Raw genomic sequence first — 15583 nt, forward strand, 5'->3', positions numbered from 1 at the left:
GGGAAAATAGTTTAAAGCGGGGCTCGAGGTAGTTTAATTCCTGCGTAAATGGGTTTAAAGCTTGCCAATAGGACCAAATAATCTTACCTGTTATTTTTCCATCATGCTTTACTTCTGCGTATGAACTGTTAATCGATACCATGCTTATAGGATTTTCAATTTTAACTTCCTCACTTAGAAATCATGATTTAGGACCTCAAACAATTGGCAACTAAACATTGCCTACGTGATTTACGCTATTGTTTAAAAAACATGCCTATAGGACCTATTTTGCGTTCACTCATTAACTCTTTGCAGCTACACTTAGAAATCATGTATTAGGATTCAACATTTTAACATCATGCCTACAGAATTTTATTAATTAGTTCAACTGCTCGTGGTACCAATTATGCTCCTAATATTTCACGCATAGAAATCATGGCTATAGGAGGCATAAACCAGAACTTGTATCACTTAATTGCTGTGTCACTTTGAAAACAGTCTGAAACATGATCATTTAGAAATCTTGCCTATAGGACTTAAATAGTGAAGTCTGCCTTATCTGATTATCCGTGTATAAATCCTAAATTTGATTAATTACAACTGATCGTATGCGATTCCACATAGAAATCATGTTTTAGGACTAATTAATTCAATGAGCACTAGCTCATGACTACCTCACTTAATCTCGCGACTAGAAGAGCATGTTCATAGTGCAATTCGATTATCAATTCTGCCACTTCTCCATAACTATTAATCGATATTTGTTTGACATTCATGCGGGTCTATTGTGGAGGTAAACAGGAGCCCTTTGCACAATTGTACTTTTTGTGAAGTCCTATTTTTTAAAATTATGTGGCGCATAATGTTTTAATTTTGAGCAGCCTAGGATGAGTCTAGAACCATACATATAGCGGTCCAATACCTCATGGACCATAGGCATGGGCCGGGTAGGCATATATAGGGTACAACTTAGAATTGAATTAGTGCACTTTAGGTAAACAACTTAAAGATAGTAATCGGGTAGTTGGAGATGATAGTCTGTGCTCGATGGATAATATGAGCAACCATTGCACTTAAAGGTTGGAAAGTATTATTTATGTTGCACAAGGTGATCCTTTATGGTAAAAAATCGAGCCCTCCCCTCCCCCCCCCCTCCCCCCTCATTGTGTCTAATTGTTCCTTGTACAGTTAGTTGAGGAATTTAGGTTTATCTAAATTTGTATATCTTGTAGCTGAAAGAGTTGTACCCATTAGTTTATTCTTGACGAATTATATTCTTTCAAATTATTTCCTTTACATTACTTGTGTATTATTTCACTCGATCAATTACTTCATCTTATTCCACCTAGAGTAACTAATCATTTACTTACACTCTTTTATTCCCTTAATTTAATAATGGATTAATTTTTATGCTCACCTAGAATAATTATTTACGATTCGATTAATCCCACATAGTTTATAATTCAGCCGAAAATCACAGTTGTGGACCTCGAAAAGTACCTAACACCTTCTCTTTAAGGTAATTTGATCCCTTATCCGATCTTGGTAATACGGACTAGTGAAAACAAAGTTATTTGTAAATAGGTGACCTAACACACCTTAAAAAATCGTTAGGTGGTGACTCTTCTCTTTTGATACCCGTTTAAAAGAGTTTTCTCGTGTCGAAACTCGTTCTCATGAGTAAACATGGTGTGACAACATGGCGACTCTACTGGGGATATACTTAGATTTCTACCATAACAAAGTTTTGCCTGTGTGAAATTGTTTATTGAATTACTTTATTTGGTTTCTTTCATGTACCTCCCTTTCACCGTCCCTTTCTGCTATCCTTTATTTGCTTTATTGATTTAATCATGCTTTTGCATTTTGTGAACCATGCTAACTATTTTCCTTGTCTTTTCTTTTCCTTTTCCTCCTTACTCATTTTTATCGCATTATCAAATACTGTCTTTATGTGTTTTTTACCATGCAAAATTACTTGACTTTATGTTATCGCTTTTTCCATAAGCATGCTTTCAACATCATATTTCACTCGTGCCTATTATCAACATAGCGGCACTTGATGAGTGTCTGTACTTTCTGAAAATACCCCTTTTTAAATCGAAAAGGCTTATTAGCGATAGACTAGTCAATCAACAATGTAGTCGACAGTCCCGTTCCTTTCCCTCTCAAGTTGTTCGCTTGAGAGTAGTGGTTTAGATCCCTTAGAAATCCACTATGACAGAAATTTTACATGCATCATGTTAAACCTAGGATGCATTAAATACCCATGACGTATTAAATCCGTTTAGATAAACCTTGTCCAAAGTCCAAAGGGATTCCTGAGAGATACATTCATACTATGTGTATTACTTGGAGAAAATGTGGTAACATGTTGACTATTGTCGCTTAACTAATCAAATTAGGAGGGGGTAGGGCTAACTATTTTCTTCAATATAAAAAATAAAGCACGACATTCCTTGGTTCGGTATGGTCGAGAACATCCCACCCAAGTTGATTGATTGGTGGAACGACCTCCCTCAGTGTGATCGGAATCATGTGAGAAGGATAATGGGTAATTTCCCATCCCTGATGGACATTCGGCCGAGCAGGGAATTGATCGAGGTTGCTACAATATTTTGGGATAAGAAAAGAGCCGTCTTTTGATTCGGAAACTTGGAGATGACCCCGCTCTTGGAGGAAATTGGAGGTTTAGCTAGACTCTTCTCGGATAGTCCAGGTTTGTTGGTACAAAAAAATCGTACACCTTGCGGTTTATAAAATATGTGTGGGATCAAGAAGAATGATGAACTAGGCTACCTGAAGAAGTCTTAAATTCTCTTTGACTTTCTGTATGAATGGTATGGACATAGCAAATAATACCGGTTGTATCATTAAGAATTGGCCATCACTTATGTTGGGTGGATTCATCGTAGGGTTAATATTTTCATTGTAAGTTTTTTGCGGCTGCTGATCTTCCCGATGCAAGGAGGGAAAACTCATACTCGGCTAGCCATGGTTGCCAGAGCCATGATGGAGAGAATCAAGAGACACACTTACACTATTGTCCCTATGATACTGGCAGAAAAGTATCGAGCATTGGACCGATGCAAGTATGGGGAAGGCTACTTTGAGGGGAGCAACCTTCTGTTGCAAATATGGTTGATAGAGAACCTCTAAAAGGGCAACTACTGTCATGAATTCCTTTGCTGGTTGATGAATGACTATATTGCCAGCCATCACCCAAAGAAGATGCAATTTTGCTCCTGAAAGGTTTGCAAGGCCCACAAATGCTCAAAGGTGGGCACAATTTTTCAACAATCTAACCGATGAATAGGTACAGTAGATGTTCTAATGGGTTACAAGCAAGTAGTTCATAATCCGCTCCAAGAAGGGGGACGTCATCCCTTTTAAGTTTGAATCTCAGCATATGTGGGATCAGAAAATCATTGTGGAAAAGGAGATCATAGAGCCCGATAGGTATCATGTTGGACACATGTAGTATTACCTTTCATGGATAGAAGATGACATAACCGGGGATGTCAAAACATGAATCAATCTAAAGGGAAGGATTATAGATGAAGAGGCTAAAGCTCAGGTGAAGTACAAAAGGTTGTGCAAAAGGGTCTTCGCATCTGAAGCCAAGCACATGGAGCAATACAAGACATATATGGAAGCGATAAAAGAATGGAGAGAGATAGCAAACAAAGCGACGGAGAGGTTGGAGTATTTGGAGTAGGGATTGATGAAGTTTGAGGGGAAAATGAGGAAAAGACTCTGGACTACCAGGGTATGAGTTATGATGAAGGGGGAAAACAAGCAATGGCCTACTTGTTGCATGACTTGCGTGACTTCTGGTACATGATCGATGGAATGAAGAAAAAAGTGATGGAGGAGGGCCATCTGAGATCAAGTAGAATAGGAGATTTTTCTTTAATATTTTATAGTTTGATTTCGTTAAGAATTGCTTTAATAAGGATTTGTTTCACTAGTGACTCTATTTTATTATTTTGTTATAGTGATAGAATGATTTAATGTATTTCGTGTAATGGGATGAAACAATGTTGGCAAAAATTTCTCCAAGTTTACTTATCGCTTAGGCCTACCTCGGACACAACGACGTTCCCAAACTAGGATGTCAGTTATTCAATGCTTTATATGTTTAAATACCGCAATGATCTTTCGTTTTTTAGCTTACTGACTTGTCTACCTTTTATTTTTCTTTCTTTTGATTATTTCTATTCTCAAATGCTGGCTCGTGCACTCTGGAAACATACACATACCACACCAAATCTAGAGGTCCTACGCCTCCTCCCCCTCATAGCATCATCAAAAGCAAAGTAAAGGGAAGATGGATAACTTTAGTGGTGATGGGAAAGACAATACTCCTTTGGTAGAGAACGTAGAAACATCATATGGGAGAAGTACAACGGGGCAGAACGAGTTGGTTCTATGATTAGAGCAAAAGATTCTTTAATTGCAAGGCGAACTCGAGCAGGTCTGCAACCTCGCCAACTACCCCTCACCTTAAACATCCCTAATATCAATCACCAAAATGCTACTACTCAAAGTCCTCCATAACCCCAGAATACTCAACCTCAGAATACTCAACCTCAAGCTCCACAAAATCCCCCTACCACTAAACAGTACCATAATACCACACTCTCGCAAAACCTGAACCCTCCACCACTACAGGTTCCGCAACAACACTATCACAACACAACTCAATACCCTCAAACCGCCACTTATCCCACTCCTCAAAATATACAACAACCTACCCACGATCTACCCCGGGCATCCATCAATGATCATCCATACCCCCAAGTCCCTGGTACCCACCAAAGAAACCCTATATACATGGACACTCTACCATACACACCACAACAAACCTTATACACACCCAAACCTACTAAAAAGGACCTGCTCATCAAGAACATAACTGAAGAGTTGAAGAAGTTATCCAGAAGGGTCAAGAGTGTCGAAGGAGGAAAGGGTGTTGAAGTCTTGAATTATGAAGACTTGTTCATTCAACCAGATGTAGAAGTGCCAGAAGGTTACAAACCCCCAAAGTTTGAAATGTTTGATGGCAATGGTGATCCCAAAGTGTGCTTGAGGACTTATTGAAACATGCTCGTGGGTGTAGGTAAAAATGAACAAATCCGCATAAAGTTGTTCATGTGAAGTCTCACATGAGATGCTTTGTCATGGTACATCAGTCAAAACCTGAAGAAATGGTCTAATTGGGTGAGTATGGGGACCGATTTTATGGACAGATTTAGGTTAAACACAGAGAATGCACCAGATGTGTTCTACATTCATATCTCTACATTCTTTTCAGCATAAATATTTCCTATCTTATTGAGTTACAACTATGACATGTAATGAGATAACACAACATGATGAGAGTGATTCAGAAGAATGAAAAAATGATATTATACCCGAGGAAACAGTCAGGTAAGTAGAGGATTTTGAGAACAAACCAAAGTCCAACTTAGAGGAAATTGAGATAGTTAATTTGGGAAATTCCGAAATAGTCAAAGAGACCCGTATTAATATCCATCTATCACCATCCGACAATGAATAATATATCAGATTTTTGAAAGAATATAAAGACATCTTTGCCTGGTCGTATAATGATATGACATGGCTGAGCACATCCATAGTAGCCCGTAAACTACCTACCAATCGAATATATCCACCAGTGAAGCAGTAACTCAGGAAATTTAAGCCATGCATGAGTTTGAAAATAAAAGAGGAGGTTACTAAGCAGATCAATACTAAGGTCCTTCAGGTGGTCGAGTATACGACTTGGTTAGCCAATATCGTACATGTACCGAAGAAAGATAGGACGGTCAAGGTATGTGTTGACAATAGAGATCTGAACAGAGTAAGTCCCAAGGATAATTTTTCACTTTCAAACATACATATCTTGATCGATAATTGCGCCAACCATCAGCTCCGGCCCTTTGTTGATTGTTTTGCTGGATACCAGCAGATCTGGATAGATGAAGAAGATGCGGAGAAAAAATCCTTCATCATTCCATGGGGTGTATATTGCTATAAAATGATGTTGTTTGGCTTAAAGAATGTCGGGGCTACGTACATGAGGTCCATGACTACCCTCTTTCATGACATGATAAACAAGGAGATCGAGGTTTATGTGGATAACGTCATCATCAAATCTAAGAAGAGCCTGCCGGGAAGCTACTTGGTTTCATTGTCAGCCGCTGAGGGATTGAGTTAGACCCGTCAAAGATATAATCTATCCAAGACTTGCCTCCGCCAAGGAACAAGAAAGATGTATTGAGCTTCTTGGGCCGTCTCAATTACATCAGTCGTTTCATAACACAGTCGATGGCTATATGTGAACAAATCTTTATGATGCTAGGAAAGGATGCTACAACAAGTTGGATTGAGGAATATCAAAAGGCATTCGATAAAATCAAGGAGTATCTGCCCAAACCCCTTGTCCTAGTCCCATCGGAGCCCGGGAAACATCTACTGTTGTACATGTCCGTGTTGGACAGAGCATTTGGATGCATCTTGGGACAACATGATGAGACCGGGAGGAAAGAGCAAGCCATATACTATCTGAGTAAAAAGTTCACGCCTTACGAAGCTTGGTATTCTTTATTAGAGCATACTTGTTGTGCCCTGACATGGATGGCCCAGAAGTTAGGCATTATTTCTGCGCACACACCGCACACCTCAAATCGAGAATAGACCCCTTAAAGTATATTATTCAGATGCCAATTCCTACTAGCAAGTTGGTGAAGTGGAAAATATTGCTAAGCAAATTCGACATCGTCTATGTGGCTCAGAAGGCAGTCCAAGGGCAAGCATTGGCCGATCATTTGTTAGAAAATCCTATGGGTGGAGAATACGAACCATTGAAGATGTATTTTCCCGACATGGAAGTTTCTTTCATAGGGGAAGATATCGCCGAAGCTTATGATGGTTGGATAATGTTCTTCGATGGAGCCCCAAACTTCATAGGAGTGGGCATCGTAGCTGTCCTAGTATCGAAAACCGGCCAACACTATCCAGTATTTGCCAAGATCAGGTTCAAGTTCCCGTGCAGCAACAATATGGCAGAATACGAGGCTTGCATTTTGGGACTTAGGTTGGCCATCGACATAAACATCTAGGAATTATTGGTAATCTAAGACTCAGATTTGAGTTACATCAGGTACTCTGAGAGGGGCCACCAAGAATACCAAGATACTTCCATACTTACACTGTGTGCATGAATTGATCAAGAGGTTCATCAAGATAGAATTCAAGAATGTTCCCCCGCAGACACATTTGCCACCCTATCTTCCATGATACAACATCCAGATAAGAATTATATCGACCCCATCCCAATAGATACCCATAATCAGCCTTCCTGTTGTGCTTATGTTGAAGAGGAATTTGATGAGAATCCATCGTTTCATGATATCAGGGAGTATCTGGAAAAGGGAGAGTATCCGAAAAATGCTACACACACTCAAAAGTGCACATTACGAAGGTTAGCTAATCACTTCTTCTAGAGTGGTGGAATTTGTACAGAAGAACCCCTGAGTTAGGATTGCTAAGATGTGTTGATGCCAAGGATTGCTAAGAGATACATGTCGGGACATGTGGATATCACATGAACGGGTTCATTTTAGCCAAGAAGATATTAAGGGCGGGATACTTCTGGATGACTATGGAGACGGATTACATCAAGTATGTGCAGAAATGCCACCAGTGTCAGGTACATGCTGACATGATACGAGTTCTACCCAATGAACTCAATGTGACGAGCTCGCCTTGGCCTTTTGCCGCATGGGTCATGGATGTTATTGGCCCAATCGAGTCTGCCGCCTCCAATGAACATATATTTATCTTGGTAGCCATTGATTACATCACCAAATGGGTTGAAGTTGCTTCCTACAAAGCCATGACAAAGAAGGTCGTAGCAGAATTTTTCGGGACCGTATTGTCTTTCATTTCATGGTGCCTGAGTCAATTATCACTGATAATGCCGTCCACAATTATCTGGTGCAAGCCATGTGCAATACATTCAAGATCAAACACCGAATTCCACTGCATATAGACCACAAATGAATGGAGCCGTTAAAGCCACCAACAAGAATATTAAGAAGATACTAAGAAAGATGGTGGACAACTAAAAATAGTGGAACGAGAACTACCAATTGCTTTGCTTGGATACCTCACTACGGTCCAAACATCAACTGGAAAACTCCTTATTTATTGGTTTATGGCACTGAAGTTGTTATACCCGCAGAGGTAGAAATTCCTTCTCTGTGGATCATACAAGAAACCGAGCTTAGTGATGCAGAATGGATACAAAGTCTATTTGGTCAGTTGGCTCTCGTCGATGGGAAAGGATGAACGCAGTGTGCCATGACCAACTTTACCGGAATAGAATGGCAAGGGCTTTAAATAAGAAGGTTAGACCAAGAAAGCTCATATCGGGGCAACTGGTTTTGAAATAAATTTTCCCACATCAGGATGAAGCAAAGGGTAGATTCTCACCTAACTAGCAAGGTCCTTACATAGTTCACCGAGTGTTGATAAGAGGAGCACTCATACTAGCAGAAATGGATGGAGAGATATGGCCAAAACCTATCAATTTAGACGCCGTCAAAAGATACAATGTCTGATATTGCATTCACACTTTCTTCTTGATGTAACATGAACTAAGCTTGATCTGATTTCCATTTAAGAGGGGATACGTAGGTAGCCCTGTTAGTTCGGTCACATTATAATAAAATTTCCATTTTCCTCAGTGGTCAGAAACAGAGGCTAGATTTTGAGCTTCATCAGATTCCATATTGTCGCACCAAGGGTCGCCAAATGAATATTGCCGGAAAGTATCCGTTAGAACTAGGGTAGAATTTTGAGTGAGCCCACAATATTCCATTCAGGACAAGGACGTTGTGATGTCCCAAATGTGTCACAATCCATGATTCGACAAAAACTATCTATTTTTATGCATTATCCATGATTCAAAAATTGCATTATTTATGACTGATCAATTACAAAATGCATATTTTCAAAACTTAATATTTTGTAATAGCCTAATGCTACCCAAGGCTAGCTCAAAGCACAGAAGTGTCAAGCTCGGAAAACAAAGTTAGAAGTAAGGACAGAACAAGGAATCAAAGCAAGAACCAACCTTCCCCCCAAACTTACGACTTTTTCTTTGTATAAATGTATTACAGACACAACACTATCAAAAGTATCTGCAAGGGATATATGACAAGACCGCTATCTTTACATAGATAAATGCTACCAAGCCTAAATGTGTCAAGCTAAGAATTTCTTTCCCTTTCTCGCATTTACATAAGGCTAAGCTCTGCCTCCATCATTGCATAGGGCTAAGCGGTGCCCTTATTATCTTCATAGGGCTAAGTACTGCTTACTTGCATGGGCTAAGCTTTGCCTCCATCATTGTATAAGGCTAAGCATTGCCTTAATTTTGCATAGCGCTAAGCACTCCCCTCATTACTTGTACTAGGCTAAGCTCTTCCTCTATCATCGCATAAGGATAAGCATTGCCTTCATTTTGCATAGGTCTAAGCACTATCTTCATTACTCGCATGAGGCTAAACACTCCCTCCACATCTACATAGGGCTAAGCACTGCCCTCATCACCTGCATAGAGCTAAGCACTGCCCTCATACCTGCAAGAGGCTAAGCTCTGTCACCATTATTGCATAAGGCTAAGAACTACCTTCCTCTGCATATGGCTAAACACTACCCTAATCACTTGTATAGGGCTAAGCACCGCCTTTATATTTGCATAAGGCTAAGAATTGGCTTCTACTTGCATAAGGGCTAAGTATTGCCATCATTCCTCATCACCCGTATAGGTCTAAACACTTCGCTCATACTTTCATGAGGCTAAGCTCTGCCTCCATCTCACACAAGGATAATCATTGCCTTCCTTCATTCCTATATAAGGTTGAACCCTGCCTTCGTTATCTGTGTATGGCTAAGCACTGCATATTTCCTCTGTCGAACAGTCAAATATCACCACACCTTTGCATTTTATGGGCTGAATTATCCCCAAATTATCCAAAGGCGTCATAGTCTGAAGGATCCATTTTCATGGCCCGAGGACACCATTCCATGGCCTAAGGATCTCAAAGCTGCATATAATTATTCGAAGGCATCATAGTCCAAAGGCACCATCCACATGGCCCGAGAACACCGTTTCATTGCATGCGAACCCCTTTATTACACGTTCCATGGCCCAGGATGTCGTGGTCTAAGGATATCATCCTCATCGTCCGAAGACAACTTTCATGGTCCGAAGGAAATTTGCATCATGTTTAAATTTCCGCACTCGCAACAATGATACTATAAATGTTATGTATATGATTCCGTATTCGCTGCATTTTACACTTTGTAGGTAACTCGAAAGGTAACCATTCTTCAAACAAGAGCAATTCTTGCTCCGGTTTCCGTTCAGATGTTCACATTCCTTTGATATCTCCAAGAAACCGCCAACCAATAGCCGAGCATTTCTTTTCCGTAATCATTCCCCAATTACATCACCTCATGCATTTGTAACGGATAATTCAACATTATTGTCATTTATACTCTCCGTCTTTGATATCAACTATTCACGACACCTCCCTATCCAGAGAAAATCATTTTTTAAAGCATGCAATCTTTCCATAATGACTCCATCGATCTCATTAGCCTTTGGATCCAGAACTATACATGGCTTGATTCCTGTGAACCAGGGATATGTAGACAGCTCAAGAACCAAGGTCTAGCCCCGATATTTTTAACATCCCATACCCCATTCTCATCTATCCGGAAAAATTGATTATCATCTCGATTTATTTACCCGACAATTCTTTCATTATTCCTGGGTAAGGAGGGGCAACTATTGATACTCAACGTTTTGCTCACTTTTTACCCTTAACCATTATATTTTACCATGTATTTTTATATATTTTTAATAATATCTATAGAATATTTTATTGCCTATTTCATGAAATGTTTCAAATATCAATTCATTATCTTCATAATACTTTTATCAAATTATTATGAAAATTGCATACAAATAATTTTATTCACTATAAGCATTTTTAATCAATTCATGTATTTTAATTGATAAATATTTATTTATTATTCCCTCAAAATTATTTTTGAGTGATTAGTTGTCCAAACTAGTCGTTTATATTTTTTACGCATATCTCATAATATTTACATTATTTCATACGATTGCATTTGCATTTTATACCATTTGCATATTATTTTACATAATAGCCAATAGTTTTCAATAATTATATTTATTATGCTATTTAGGTCAAAATAGCATTTTTATATTTTTACTATTACAATCTATTATTTTAAAATTAATTTGAAAAATAGCATTTTAATCATTTTAATCCATTTGAGGCCCAAATCAAACACTCCAGACCCAAAACCAAATGACTTGCACCTAATGCCCCCGACCCGGGGCTCCCTTTTAATCCTAGTCGTTTATCTCAAAGATTATCGGCTCACAATCCATCCCTCTCTTTTATCTGACCAAACCCCACCCCTAACCCGTATTTTCCCATTTCGGCCACCCTCAGTCACTCTCTTCATAGCTCACGATGAAACCCTAGCCGGCCATGAAGATTTTCTCTGTTCTTTCCTTTTTACGCGTCCATACGCAGGCTCACATACTTTATTCGTGCTCACTCGCTCAGTTATGGTAACATTCGTTACCAATCCATCTATGGAAAGTATGATTCTCCTGAATCGGGTTGATATGACTTCAACCTTATGGATCCGGACACGATTGTGGCTCTGTAAATCCAGAAAGGGAGAATATTTCTATGTCCCTGCGTATTTCCGTCGATTTCTTCTCGATTAAGGTTTACATGAGTTTTATTCGATTTTGTTATTTGATTGATCTTTTTCTTTTTCTGATTATGTGAATCTAACACTATATAAACCCCTTCCGCAATTCCCCTAAACATACTTTATTGACTACTCCCGAACACTCGCAAATTGTTATATTGTGTTCTGGTTCTCTGAAACTATTGTGTTCGATTTGGTTCTTATCCGGCTAAAGGACAAGGCCACCGTGGTATTTCTTAATTACCTCCTCTAGTGAAAGCACTTCTCGAAGCCCTTTCGAGGCTCTTGTTAACTCTGAAGCACCGGAGACTTGGGGTTCTCACTATCCTCCTTCAATTGCTACTACTGAGCCACTACTGAAATGCTAATTTTCTTACTCTTTTGCTCTTTTATCTTTGCAACTGGTTAGTGCTCTTGACTCTTACAGTTTTAATTCTTACTTCTCTACTTGTTCATGTTACATGTATTTTGTGTGCCAATACTGTGTAAACACCTATCAAAATAGACGAGCATGACTTAGGTAACCCTGCTATTTGTGAACTCTAATATTGCACTTTTGTCGTATGATTTGCTGCAATTTCATAGTCAAATATTGTTTTGAGGATCCATGTATGTTAATGTTAAGTCTTTGTGTAAGGATTTATTTTTTGTTATGACTAAATCATGACCATGTCTGCCCTGAATTTTCATGTAAAGTCTTTCCTGTAAGGACTTCTGCTTGTTATGTTCTCAGGATTAAGTTCTTGATTATGTATTACCTTAGATTTTCATGCTGAAGTCTTCCCCGTGAGGACTGCTATTGTTATCTTCTCGGAATTATTTCCTGGATATTTTTTATCTTAGATTTGCATGCTAAGCCTTTCATGTATGAACTAGTATTTGCCATCTCCTCAGAATTAGTCCTTGACCATGCTTTATTTTTAGGTTTTCATGTTAGAGCTTTTCCTGTAAGTGCTTGTATTTAGTTACCCTCCTAGGATTAGTTCATGACCATGTTAAACTTTCATGCTAAGTCTTTCCTGTGAAGGACTCGTGTCTGTTATGTTCTTTGCGTTCAAGTACTGACTACTCTAGGAGGTCTATCTTTGTGAGGCTGTCATTGTGAACTAATTCTATGTACCTGGTAAAGCCATCAGATGTATGTTTGTTCTAACCTATATGTTTTGTATACCCCCTTCATGTTCCTACCATTTCATAAGATTTTATGAGGCTAATAGACTTTCAAAGGTGTCCTTTCCTTATTTATGTGCTCTTTCACCTCTTAAATATCACATCCTATGATATTATTTAAAGGTTCTTGTTCTTTGTTAGTTGTAAAAATAAGGACCCAATGTGCATATGTTCTTTCCTAAATTTGAAGTCGCCTAAATAACTGATTTGCGTAGGCTTTCACTTATGTTCTTTGCGTTCCTGTTGCTTGTTAATAATAATGGGTAAACAAAGTAGTTGCTTCTTTTGGGACTGGTTTGTTGGGCCAGGTTTGGTATTAGGTCAGAAATACACTGTCAGCGTGGCCTTTGCACCTAGAGTTTGGGCTTGCCGCCCGCATGAAGTTCTATGTCTATTTGAAGGCCCAGATGCGTTATTGGGTTGTTTTATAATTGTGCCTGTAACTATTCTATTTGATCTGTAATAACTTGTAAAAATAGATGATGGGGAATATAGTCTTAAGAGGGGCTTGGGGTAGTTTATTTACTACATAAATGGGTTAAAAGCATGCATATAGTATCATGTATTAGGATTTAATATTTTAGTATCATGCATATGGGATTTTTAATTAGTTCAATTGATCCTACTACAAACTATGCTCTTAATACTTCATACCTAGGAATAATGGCTATAGGTCCCATAAATAAGAACTTGTATCACTTAACTCCTGTGTCATTTTAAAAACAGTCTGAATCATAATCATTTAGAAATCTTGCCCATAGTACTTAAATAATGAAGTTTGTCTTCTTTGATTATCCATGTATAAGTTCTGAATTTAATTAGTTGCAACTGGTCGTCTGCGATTCCACATAGAAACCGTATTTTAGGACTAATTAATTCAATGCGCATTAGCTCATGACTGCCCGACTTAATCTTGCGACTAGAAGAGCATATTCATAGGGCAATTCACTTATCAATTCTGCCATTTCTCCATAACTGTTAATCGATATTTGTTGACATTCATGCAGGTCTTTTGTGGAGGTAAACATGAGCCATTTGTGCTAACTGTACTTTTTATGAAGTTCAGTTTGTTAATTATGTGGCACCTAGTATTTTAATTTTGAAAAGCCTAGGATGAGTCGAGAACCACTTGTATAGCGGTCCAATACCTCCTGGACCATAGGCATGGGATAGGTAGACATATATAGGGTACAACTTAGATTGAATTAGTGCGCTTTAGGTAAACAATTGAAGATAGTAATCGGGTAGCTAGAAATGATAGTTTGTGCTTGCTGGATAATATGCGAAACCATTGCACTTAAGTGTTAAAAAGTATTATTTATGTTTCACGGTGTGATCCTTTAGCCTAAAGAAATCTCGGACCCCCCTCCCCCTCCTCCCCCCCGTCATGTCTAAATGTTGTTGCCCCTTTAGTTAGTTGAGGAATTTAGGTTTATCTAAATTTTACATCTTGTAGCCAAAAGAGTTGTACCCATTAGTTTATTCTTTCAAATTATTTCCTTTATATTACTTCTTTATTATTTCTTTTGATTAATTACTTCATCCTATTCCACCTATTCCACCTAGAGTAACTAATCATTTACTTAGACTCTTTTATTCCATTATTTTTACCAGGGATTAATTTGCATGCTCACTAAGAATAATTATTTACAATTTGATCATTCCCACATCTTTTATAATTTGGACGGGAAATACAGTTGTCGACCTCGAAGAGTGCCTAACACCTTCTCTTGGAGGTAATTTGAGCCCTTACCCGATCTTTGGTAACACAGACTAGTTAAAACGGAGTTATTTACAAATAACGCACCTTAAAAAATTATTAGGTGGAGACTTTTCTCTTTTAATACCTGTTTAAGAGAGTTGTCACATGTCGAAACCCGTTCTCGCGAGAAAACAGAGGGAAACACCTATCACATCTTTTCACAAAAGCATGTGTATCCTTGAACAAAGTCGGCCAATAGAATCCCGACTGCAACACCTTTGCCGCAGTTTTGTCTCCACCATGGTACCCTACATAAGGTGATGCATGACATTCATGAAAAATTTCTTCCATCTCCTCCTCAGGGACACATCGGCGCACAAACTGATCTGCACAATGCTTAAACAAAAATGGCTCATCCCAAAGATAAAATCTAACATCATGCATGAATTTACTCTTACCATCCGTTGAAAACTCTGAAGGCGTCACCCCACTTACAATGAATTTCACATATTCAGCATACCATGGGGCTACGCTAGCCATAACGGCTAACAGTTTCTCATCAGGAAAGGTTTTCTGAATCTCGCCCTCTTCATCGGCATGCGTGCAAGTTTCCAATGCCATAAGTGATCGGCTACCTGATTTTCAATCCCATTTTGTTCTTTAATTTCCACATAAAATTCCTACAAAATAAGAACCCATCAAATTTGTCTAAGATTAGTATCCTTTTTTCTCAAATAAATACTTGATGGCTGCATGGTCTGTATAGACGATGACTTTAGTTCTCACCAAGTAGGCCCTAAATTTGTCAAACGCCCACAATATCACTAGCAACTCTTTTTTTGTGACCGTGTTATTTATCTATGCTGGATTTAATATTTTGCTAGTATAGTAAAT

General features: G+C 38.6%; 1 long non-coding RNA gene across 1 annotated transcript; it reads left to right on the forward strand.

The window, feature by feature from the left end:
- Positions 1-11483: 11483 nt before the first annotated feature.
- Positions 11484-14507, forward strand: LOC107796697 (uncharacterized). Its single transcript, XR_001650467.2, has 2 exons — positions 11484-12221; positions 13995-14507. It is a non-coding gene; the product is annotated as an uncharacterized LOC107796697 (long non-coding RNA).
- The last annotated feature ends 1076 nt before the right edge of the window (positions 14508-15583 follow it).

This window comes from Nicotiana tabacum, chromosome 2, assembly GCF_000715075.1.
Source record: "Nicotiana tabacum cultivar K326 chromosome 2, ASM71507v2, whole genome shotgun sequence".
Lineage (NCBI taxonomy): Eukaryota > Viridiplantae > Streptophyta > Magnoliopsida > Solanales > Solanaceae > Nicotiana > Nicotiana tabacum.